Consider the following 12,747-nt stretch of genomic DNA (forward strand, 5'->3'; position numbering starts at 1 on the left):
AAAATTTATCCATAGATTTTCTTTTAAATAAATTTATCTCTATGTTGTTCTGTCAAAATTGTATATCGATGATTGTAATTGGCAAGGAAGGCGCATTGGGGTTTACCTTTTAGGACTTGCATATATGCAAGGGTTTATCTATTTGGACTAAAAATATGCATTCCAATATTTATGTACGTTACACATATTTTTGAAAGATTCCGCAGTTTCAGAATTATTATTTTATGTCATGAAGAAGCTATTGTTATTTTCTAAAAATATGAATAATAATATTCTGAAATACATATGGGTTTTCATAATGGGTTAAATCTAGCATTATTATGTTGTAGTCGTTCATAAATTATATATATAAATACATACATATACGAGTATACATATATTTGCAAATGATAGAGCATTGCTTTTAATTGACTTATGTTACATAACTAATGGCGCTATATAATTTCTGAATTAAAACCTTTTTTTTCATTTGATATTTGAATAAAAGATACGAGTGTCTTTTTTGCTTTATTTTTCACTGAAATCATAATTTCCATCAAATTTTAATTAAAAACCAAAATTTTTTTTTAAATAATAATTGAATGTGGATTTATTTTTTAAATAAAAATAATAAAATAAATTAATATTTAAGTTGACTATTAAAACAAATATAGCAGGCCTCAAACGGATGTAATTATACTGACAGAATAAATATTTATGGCACGTAAACCTCAAACGAATTGACATTATACAATTGCCACTTCATTTGGATCGAATTAATTAACGGCTATTTTTAGCAAGCGCCTTTCAATCGAAGCGAATTGATTTTGTAACGACTTTACGCAAACATTATCATCAGATCAATGAACTTCCACCCATGGGCGAGCATATTAAAAAAAACTCAAAATAAAACAAGGACATTGGAGGGGGAGGGGGAGGGGAGCTAAGGGAGTTTTAAAATAAATTGCAGGCGGGTTGTTAAAAAAGATAGACGCGTCAAATTAAAAGTCTATCATAATTTGTATGTCGAACTAAGTGGAGCGTCGTCGCCTAAGTGCAAGAGGGATGATTTTTTTAACGGGAGATTTTCCCTGACGGGTGAAAAAAACCCTCACGCACGGGGAAAATTGAAAAAAAAATCCAGCGTCCTCATGCGTCGACTTAGGGAGGATGCAAAAGGGAGCCGAAACCCCTCCCTTATATTAAAAAAAGTTCATTCGCGTGCCGCGACACTATCACCGATCGGGGGTGGACAAAAAAATGGCAGAGAAAAAACTTCACCCCCGACGAATGAAAAAATCGCACGTAATAGAGTCAGAATTTTACCTATGCCACCCTCACTCTTAACGCACCGGGTGGGGGGTGGGTGGTGGAAAAAAGTGCGAGGGCTTCCACAAGGCCCCTCCCTCGAATTTTCACCCGACAACGTTGGACGGGTGAGGGGGTACTCGCGCGCGGAAAGTTTTACGGTCCGTGGGTGTGGGCGGCGCTTACGCCGTTTCGGTCCGGTGAGTGCTGTGCGCTTGCGTCGTTTTAAAATTGCGCCGAAAAAATGGGGTCCCTCTTTGGAGCCCTCGCAGGGGTGGGGGGGCCGGAAGCGGCACGCGATTGGCTGCCGCCGACCGGGGAGGAAATTGCGGGAACCGAGCAACGCCATGGCCGACTGATCGACTCGCAATCGTGCTCGATAGCAATTATTATTACTCTTTTTTTTTTGCACAATATACTATGTTCATAAATGTGTGTATTTATGCCACACCAAAAATTGCTTTCGTTTAACAATACTTATAATGGCGAGGTGTTCGCTGTGAATTCTGCGAAAATTCTTATGAAAATTCAAAGTCACCGTTTTGCCAGAAACTTCCATAAGAGCGCGCATTATTTTGTGTTTAAAATAAAGATGTATACCCAAAGTAGCTTTTGATAACTTTTATTTGTTATATTTATATAGCTATAGGCATACAAATACAACTATAGATATGTAAAGTGTTGTTTTTTTTGTATCGAGCAGTGAGGTGCGGTTGTTCTTGTGCAATATTTCTGGACAACCGTCTCGTTCTCCGACGGAAGGGTCTCAGACTATATTCGTTTGGGAGGGGGTTCGTCTTGAAGCCTTTAAGGGTCGAATTCTTTGACAATTAAAGTGGACTTTAATGTTATATTTATAATGACGTGAACATGAAAAACTGATGATTTTATGAAAATTCTGCTCCATACAAATTGCGGTTGTGAGCATGGCAAGCTTTGTATGGGAGTTTTTGGCAAAACGGGAATTTTGAATTCTCGTTCACCAGTCAAAACTTGTCAACTTGACAAATAATCCTGAATAAGGGAAAATTGAGTGATTATTTTTTTTAATAGTAGAAAATCGAAACTATTCTAAAAAGTATGATGGTATATGGAAAATTGGTATGTGGAAAATTGGTATATGATATATGGATTTTTGTCGAGTTGATTCGATTGCTTGGAGGCACAGGACATTGTTTAATATCTATGAAAATTTTCATTTAACGTCTCCATGTTACGATGCGAGTTGAATTTTTCGTCAACAGTTTCATTTTCACGGTTCTTCTTAATTTTTTTTAAAAGTATATGTATCTATGTATAAATATTTTACAACAAAACCCAGTTGGTCATATAAAACTACATATAATGTATATCAGATTTATCATGTATAAATTACAATCACTTTCTTTTTTTTTTACAGAACACTGTTGAACTACTTAAGAAAACTTCCTGGCAAAACATTTGTCAAAATGAAGCAGCTACATACGAATCGATAGACTAACTAGTGCATCAAATACATAAATATGTATAGTCCTCGATATCGCATGATATGATAGAAGACATTAATTGTGACAACATCTGAATAACTCCAAATTTTATTATATAGATTCAGCAGTATAATATTCTATCATTAGAATACAAACTGCTAGTCTTTAATGAATTTTTCACTTCTTCCTCTATCTATGCATCTAAAGAATTAAATAATTCCTTTTAATGACATTGTTGAATCACTGCTTAGAATTCTAATGCTCCAGAAATAGTCAAGCAAGTTTGTCCAAGTCTTCACCGCTTAAAGAAAAACAAATTAAACTCCACTTGTTCACTCAATTTTTCTAATTTACCTATTTAACCAGCTCATGTATATATATGTATATGTAAATACGTGTGTGATTTTTAAAAAATCAATATAAATGGGAGATTGTAAACCTAATATAAAAATATATTTTAATTTTCATCACAATATAAACTTTATGTACAGTCGCATTATTTTATTTTTATTTTAGTTTGGACCATTGTGGCATTACATAAATCCCTAATGCGCCACAGTGGTCAAAAATATAACAGATAAGAAAATAAAAGTATATTTATACAGACAATAATACATTTATTAAAAATAATATTACATATAATAAAAGTAGATAAAGTAAACTTGCATTTACAGCCAGCATCGATATAAAAATTATAAATAATATAATCAATATATTTTATATTGTAACACAAAATAATAAAAATATTGAGAGATTATATAATATTCAGTTATTCTTAATTTGAATGTAAATATTCATATATTTTTAAATTTCTGTTACTTGATATCACCGCGAGCCAGCAGTCGCACTAAAATGCAAATGTTTGCAGTGCGGCGGTATTTTTTGTAGCAGCGACCAGCGTATGATACTTATTTATTGCGGTTTTGCAATTAATACCCCAATACCAAAACACACACACACAAACCCATACTGGAAAACGCTGGAAAAACTGCGGGCATTTTCTCTGTTTCGATAACGCACGCCAAGCAGCCATAATGCGCGCGTTAAAAATGCATTACGATTACTTCTTAACGCGAACGTCGCCACTGCTCCACGTGCTTGTATCACACGTGAGCATCTCGAAAGTTCAGATTTGTTTGCCGACACGAAAGCCGGTCGTAATCGCCACACGGCCAACACGAAAATGCAAATTTTAATGGCCACATGGTACACGATCACATAAATTTTGCCGAGAGTCAAAAGCAAAACAAAATTTGCTTAGAAAAAAAAAATCGTTTCAATGCAATTTTCATTATTTTACAGGAGTGTATACTAAAATACTTAGCACTGGAGTGACAAATTAAAGCGAGATGCTTTTCGTGAACCGTCGTTAAATTGATATGCGCCTAAGTACCCAATAAATAGTTCGAAATGAAATAAAACTTAAGCATATTCAAAGCAATCTAAATTCTTACGACTATGGTCAATAAAATGTTTTATTTCATTTTTCGTTTTTTTTTTAGCTAATGTTTTAAAGTACAGCACATTAATAACAAATTAAACAAGATTTTCCTTAACTTTAATGAAATTTCTGTATAATACTTATAATTACACGTATGTACATATGTAAGTGCATATATAAAACTTAATTTTGCATATGACATATGATTTTATGTATTCACATAGACGTATATTTTACACAGCAGTTTTAATATAAAATATGGAGATCCGTTTTTACTGTGATTCATCAAAATGAAAAAAAATATGTGCAATGATTAATTTTGAAATCTAAATACGCACTAACGAATCTTTTATTTTTACGGCATTTGACATTTTGATTTATGCGTGTAACAACTTCGATTGGAATACTTATTTTGAAGAGGGCACAGATCAATCTGATATATATATTTTTTTGATTCTCAGAAGCCTTCCCCATCGGCCACTCGATATTGTGCTCGAATTTCTTTCGCCGAATTCGCTCTTCCGAGTGGGCAGGAAAAGAGAAACGGAGGAGGCATCGAGTAAAGAGAAAAAAAGTAATTTTTGTTTTCGTTATCTCGTGATTTAATACCCTTTTTGAGTTTTCTCCCCCCTCACCGAAGAAAAAACTTGTAAAAAGTACAAGTTGGTGATTAATTTTGCTTTTGAAGATGGGGTGCCGTTGTATGAAGAGGAGGAAGAATGGGGCGGCTAATAGGTTCGCAAACGCGTTTGACAAGGCTCAGATTGCTTTTCGAAATCTCCACTAATTTGGCTCAGTGGCGTGAAAGAAAGATAGAGATTGAAGTCGAAGATTATAATGGAAATCGTTTCGTATGATGGTTTTGAAACGAAACGAGAGCGGGAAAAATTGATGTGCCGTGTTGAAAATTTAACTTAACTTCCAACGCGATCAAAGTAACTACATACAATATACAGTGATTCAAACAAAAAACCAAAGAAAAGAAAAATCATCAAGGTGGACTGGGCGAATGAGATTTGTTTTACCCGTTAGGTCACTTTTACTTTCACCGGTGGTGCAATGAGATGACTACGCCTGCTGCAACATTGCACCTCGCAAATTTGATTTATAATTTATTTATTTGCTAAATACATAGCTATATCAATTAGTATAATAATCGTTAAACGATGCAGCAGTAAAACTAGTTTTTTTATACCTACATACATACATACATACATATTTTAGAAATGGATACATTGTAAATGAATATTTGTTATTATTATACTAATTGATATAGCTATGAAATTATTATTTTATTTAATTACATATCGATAATTCAGTTTCCTATTAATTCATTAATTTAAAATTTCTAATTATTTATTATTTTTATAATTCTACACTTTGTCTCTTTTAATCGTGTAATTTATCGTTTAATTATCAATAAAACATAATACAAGAAAACTGGTAGACGTGATAACTAAACACAGCATATTATGTATGTATATGAAGGTGAACACATTGTACAAGTATACTATACATATGTATGTATACCTATACCAAATCGTACTTTGTTCATATCGTTCATATTATATTTTGTATACATACTTATGTTTATTTAGAAACAATATTATGTTTTCAAATTTCCTGCGCTAGTATTTTTCAATGTTATTATTGACTTCCTGTTCTTGTCATAGATATATTTACATATAATACATGTACATACATATACATATTAGTTGTACTGACAATCACGGGCATAGTGTGTTCTGACGAACAGGTGTTTTGTTGAATTCGTGTGAGAGATCAAAGCAGTTAATTGATACATACAAATATAGTTCATAAAAATAAAGTATATACATTAGTTCATAAAAATGACTGTTCTTCGGAGCACGCTTCTATTATAATCGTAACCTTTCACGAGCATATTCATATTTGGTAAGCAAATGCCGATCGCGATCTTCGCCTCGACATCCTAATAGCTAAGCAGGTGTTCTGCAGCTTTAAAAATACAGTTTTTGATATAGTTATTAACCTGGCGGATTAAAGTGTGTTTGTATGGCGTATTGACGTGTGTTTCAGCGTGCGTATGCGCTCGCGGTGCAACGTGACAGGCGATAATGCAAATGCACCGGCTGCATTTCCCGTTGATTATACGTGTACTCGCTGCTAAAATTCAATTTATAGCTTCATCACACTATTACAATTCAGCCTCGGGTGACAATGCATCGCATCAAGGCCGTCGATGATTGTGTAACGTTGTAAATGACGGCACAAGGCGCCCTTTGTTGAGAGGCGACTCCGGTCCAGTACATTTTCCGAGTGGTGCCAGTCGATTGGGAATACGCTTTTGTATGCAGTATAATGTTGTGTATGAAATTTCAGTAGGTTAAACTTGAAAATTCTTAAGTTTAATTAATTATAAACTTAAGAATTTTCAAGTAATCCAAAATCGAAATCCAAACTTTCCAGATCAGTTGAGTTTAAGTCAACTTTAATTTCAAATAATTTAAGTTTCAATGTTACATATAATCAATTCCTTTTAAGTTCCAAAGGAATCGGTTTGATTTTTAGATTTAAAATTTTTAGTATGCCTGGCCATTGTGGCGTATTGAAGTGACTTGTTAAGCCACTATTGTATAACTTGAAAATAAATAAATAAAAGGCACTAAATATTCGAAAGGCATCTTGGAAAATTTAAGTTTCAAAATCTATCAATTTTAAACAGCAGTCAAGAAGAGTTACACCCGGGGCGAAAAACTTGAATCTGGTGCCTCCACCCCCTCCCCTCCCTCAAAAACAATTAAACTTTTTTAATATACTTATTTTTTTATATTATAGAAAAAAAAATTGGAAAAAAAAACTATAACATTTTTAACACGACGCCAATGAAGGAACACGATTTTTATATAAACAATTTATCTTTCTCGTCTTCAAAGAGGCAAATCCTTCTACAATTCTATCTAAATCTAAGAAATGTTCTGCCTTGTTTTCAATTGAAAGTACATATACACAAATTACAAATTACTCAATGTCTGTCCCGAGCCATTGAAGACCATAATTTTTTTTGGTTATTTTAAGTTTACTAAAATATATTTCAGTTGATGTAGCAGTTTCTGGAAAACCTGAGAAAGTTTATATTTTGCTATAAAATAAAAACTTTTAATTAATTAAAGGACTTCTGCATGGTCCCTTTTCATTGAAAGATGGTAAAAGTATATTTGCATTTATTATTTCATTTAAAAATTTGGGAGTTCGTCATATTAATCTTAAAATTCGCATTTAAATTTAACGATTTTGGCGCCCGTGGCTGTCAACTCCCCCCCCCCCCCCGTCCCATTTCGCACGGCTCTGACAGCAATATTTGAAATACTCAAATCAATTTAAATTTGAAATCACGTATAAACAATTGGTCCAAAATATGCCGTTGAATATAAACGGGATAGAATTTCTTTGATTTAAAGAATATCAAATGAATTTTCAATACGTTTACTTTGGTAAAAGCAATTAAAGGCTTAAAATATAATCACTTATGATAATTATGAATTATCACGATTATAATTTATTAAGAAATTGAATTAATCTCTTTACAAAATGCACTCAACTCCGAAAAATTACATAATTACAAAACCATTCTATTAAATTCAAAATAAAATAATGACAAAACTATATCATAAAATACATACACACAACTGTTTAAATTAATTGTTCCATTATAATAAATAAAAAATCAATTATGTATACCTTTAAAAAGGAAGTCCTTATATACAATGTATATATATATATATATATATATATATATATATATATATATATATATATATATATACATATATTTTGCACGATACTAGTCACATTCAATTTTTTTATTACATACATTTATCAATATACGCGCACGTTTATAGTATTACTTTAATGCATTAATGTCTCTCGATATTCATCACGGACAGGTGGAGGTTTTACATATACTTAAATATATATACATATACATATACATATGTACATTCGCACTCATTGGACACTACGTAGATAAATAATTTTCTATATTAAATATGTAAGGAATTAGTTGATTTTTACATACCTCTTATTTACATTGCAAAATATTACTATACATATGCATCTATTAATTAACATTCAGAGACTTGACGAGTACGAATATTTCTTGATTATTTATATTAATATTTAATACATATTATATATTGCGAATCTTATATAATGTTTAATCCGGGTGATGATTATTTTTGATATTCGTTGAAATTTCGGCTCATTTGTACGCGCTCGTTCTCAATTCGAGATCACCGAACCGAGGCTCTTCAACAAGGAGCACAAAAAATAAGAGAAAAAAATCTCTCTCGCTTAATTTTCCATTTTTCTTTTGAGCCCTCTTTTCTTCGGCGTTTTCACGGGAAATTAATCTTTCATCGTAAACCATTGCTAATGAGGGGTGGGATACGGCGGCAACCAGAAAAATCTTACGGTTAGGTACCGCTTTTAATCAGCGGGATTGCCGCCAATTTATTTCCCCATTCAGAAAATATACGCAAACATAATATATATAATACGTATATTTATTGCATATATAGTGACATGATAATTCTAAAAAACTTCCGCGTGTGTGTGTCACACCTCCAGAAATTTCCATCGTGGTAAAAATTAGCATAGGTACAAGTACGTACTTAAAGTATTACACAAATCCAATTTAAAATCCAATCTCGGCAATTTTCAAGATGTGCAAGCTTAAAATTAGGAAAAGGAAAATTCCGTTCGACGTTCAACATGCAGATTTGTATGCTTAAGGCTTAGTCATCTCCAAAATGTTCGTTTAATATTATTTTATACGGGCTATAATTTAATATAAAAGTGTCTACGTATACGTATACCACGTATACTCTCGAGGAATTTATTTAAAATTTGATATTGCAACGCCAGTCACGTCATATAAAGTAATTTTATGTGTTGAATCATAATAATCTACGAGTGCATATGCAATTTTGACCTTTTGCGCAGCTATAAATGTACATACATACATATATACATATATTCACATATCTCCAATATGTCCATACGCTTATTGTATATCTATACTCCAATGTTGTTAAATAATAAGTGTTTCCAATGAGCAATATTGTGCAATTTACAGGTTTTACGAGAGTGAAAATGTCCAAATATAGATGGCAATAAATACTGTGAATAGAAGCTGTCAATTAAAAGGTGATACCATAAAAGTATGCATATATAATATTACAGTATTGCATATATACATACATACATATATAAGAGAACTAAAGAATTTTTAACAATGAGAAAAATGTATTGAAATTGAGACTTGCCCTAATCCTTTATGTTTTTTTAAGTCGACAGGTTCTTCAGCAGAATTTCCCTTACTTCTCAAAAGAAAATTCTTAATCAAAAATTGCTAAGAAATCCACTCGGTTATGCATTTTACTTACAGAGGGGATGATTCGCTATTTGCCCAAGAGCGTTCGTTTAGGCGAGAACGTGTTTCTCAATTCAAAAAATATAATTTAAATATTCGCATTTGAACGAGTATATTATTTTAACAACATATGTATGTATGTATTTAATCGCAGTTCGGTCTTGATTAGTTAAAATCAATTTGATCAGGAATTATAATAATTATAATACGAATTCAAGTAGTTATACGAATAGTATTATTTTATTTTATAGATATATGTATATGTATGCATAATATATACCAAGAAGGCCTAACAGGTAAACACCAATGCGCCTTCCTGGTCAATAATTGTAAACAATTTTACAGGGTATCATAGAGGAATCTGTTTATAAATTTGACAAACATTTTTGCAGCATTTTATAAATCGGCAAATTCGAGGACTAAAAACTCAAATTTTGTGACAAATAAGACAAGGTTGCCAATTTGTTGGAACCTATTCAATGAAATCAGATATATTGACAAACTCTGGTAGGCTACAATCGACCTGGAGTCACATATTCCAGGTCTGGTCAGCAGCACCGGTACAGGCATTGAACCCATGATTATACGGTTGAAAACATTACACACTAACCACTGATATATGCTGGTGATGGAATGAAATAATACTTAGATTTTATAATAGTTGATTGAAGTCATACTCAGTTTTATTTAGATAATTATAATAGTTATTATGTTCACAATTAGGGTCACGGGTTTGAGCCCTTATCCGGAGTTGCTGGTTAGCGAGACCTTGGATATATGTGACTCCAGATCAATCATTTCCCAACAGAATTTGCCAATTTATCTAATTTAATTGTTTAAACGGTTCCTACCAAATTGACCACCTACCCTTCTTTGTCACCTTTATTTGAACTTAATTTCAAATTTATAATAATACAAGAAATTTATATTGGTGCATACATGTATGTATATAAAGTTGGCCATTGGTGTCGCCTTGGGGCAATCCCGTAATGATACCATGGTAAAAAAATAAATTATATTTTGATAGTATTACATATGTATGTGCATATGTTATAGGTAATACTATTAAATTTTCATTGACTTAATGCTTAGTATTGTGCTTGTTTATTTACGAAAAGTGGTTTTCTCGATGAAATAATCAACATGGAAACTCAAGATTAATAATGAATAAAAATGAAAAAAGAAAAAAGCGAACAAAGCAAAGTAGAACGTGAAAATCAACAGAAGCCAGAGGCTCATTACGAAGGCTTTATATAGTACCTTTCAACGTTGAACGCTTTGGAAAAAGACGTTTATTTAAATGTTTGAAGAAGCCCACCGCTCGCAATTGAAAATAAGTGCCAAAGAAGCTTAAAAGAAATTGAAAAGAAGAGCATTATAGTATCTGCTACAGTTTTTAAGTGGTTTTTTTTATCACATTTCACAACTAAATTCTAGAACTGCAATTCAAAATTTAGATATTTAGTTAGCAATACGTTTTTTTAATATTTTTCAGTGGCTTTTTTTTACATCTGAATAAATAGATGTTCGATACACTGGATCGAGATGATCATTCCGTGGCAAACTACTCAAAGAAAATTGAGAATCTATCATTGGAGATCTTCGCAATCGCAATCCTCAAATAAATAACAAGATACTTGAAAGGGATCGAATCTCCTTAAAGTAGCGTATTTGATTTCAAGCTTGGTTACTTGCTTAGTTGAGGAAATGCTGCTGAATCGGATTCAATTCAAATGAACAATTGGATTCTTAATCATCAGGAATATTAACAAAATAAACATACTAGACGCTAGTAAGAAAAAGGATCATTTTATATAATATGGAATACATCCTCCAAATATCTTTTTCGTAATACTCCTCATAATATTTCGACATAATTACTGGAAAGGGATCCAAATAATTTAACCACTTCTTCCAAAGCTGACGATTCATATCCTCATATTCAGTTTGATATGATTAAGAAATTTCACAAACTAAATCACTGGCTTTTTAAGAGACTGTCCGTTAAATCTAAATGTATGTATGATACATATTTAGTAACCAAAAAAACCAAAAATCGATGTAAATTCGATTATTATATGTAAGAGTGGAAATCAAATTTGTTAAATCTGAATTCTGTTAAGCTGGCGTCTGTTAAATCGAAAATTTACTATACTATGTATGTGCATATGTATATATGTATATCCATTTAATCTAATAATATTCAGACATTTATACGATTTCGTTTGATCAATAAGCCCGCTTCATTGCATTCCGTGTGCCGTTGTTGAAATAACGCCTTTTTTAGTGCTATTTTTCGTAGTTGGCCGTTCTTGTTTGCGCTCGTTTCAACCCCCCACGCAGCTGCATGTTTTACTCCCTCACCTCCTATTTCCACCCCCTAGATCTCCCGCCCACTTCCACCCCCGAAAAGAATGTCGCCATGGCAACCGGTCACGCGGGGGTGAGCCGGCGAGGCGGCTCGATTTTTATCATAAAAATATAACCGCCCGCCACCCCCTCGAGGCCACCCGCCCCCACCCTCTTTCCACCCCATTACAGTACGTTCGTGTCGCGCAAAGTGCGGCCGTCGCTTAAACGTCAAAACACTGTCGTAATTTACGAAGTTAGTAGCGACACGGCACGCAACAGTGTTGATGAGTATCTTTTGTGTATATAATATGTGCGATGTACATATGCATGTGTATTGTATTAATTAAGCGAACGGATATATTGCGAATAAAGGTGATTTAATAAGCATTTTGAATTAATTTAAAATCAATTCGCCCGCACTTTATTTAGTGTGATGAATGTGTTCAGTTTTGAAATTTACATGCGATGCGTTTGTTTTATTTGTATTATTTTGAGAAATAATAACATTTTATATTTACTTGATTTTTTTGTAACAAAACAAAAACATTTATATATTATTTCTGCCGGTGAACGAATAAAGTGTATGCGGTACATTCTGTAGTAAGAATTTCGTATAGTGTGCACTTTTTGAGACGACTACGATAGCGAGCGTTTCTATGTACATCCCTATTTTTTTTACTGGAATGATGATACTCAAATTTAATACTCTTTAGTGCATTTTCGGAGGTTTCTAATTTTTAGTTTTTAGACATAAATAAGGAAAAATTTTTTTTAGTTCTAAATAAAAA

Source organism: Arctopsyche grandis, chromosome 8 (assembly GCF_051622035.1).
Source record: "Arctopsyche grandis isolate Sample6627 chromosome 8, ASM5162203v2, whole genome shotgun sequence".
NCBI lineage: Eukaryota > Metazoa > Arthropoda > Insecta > Trichoptera > Hydropsychidae > Arctopsyche > Arctopsyche grandis.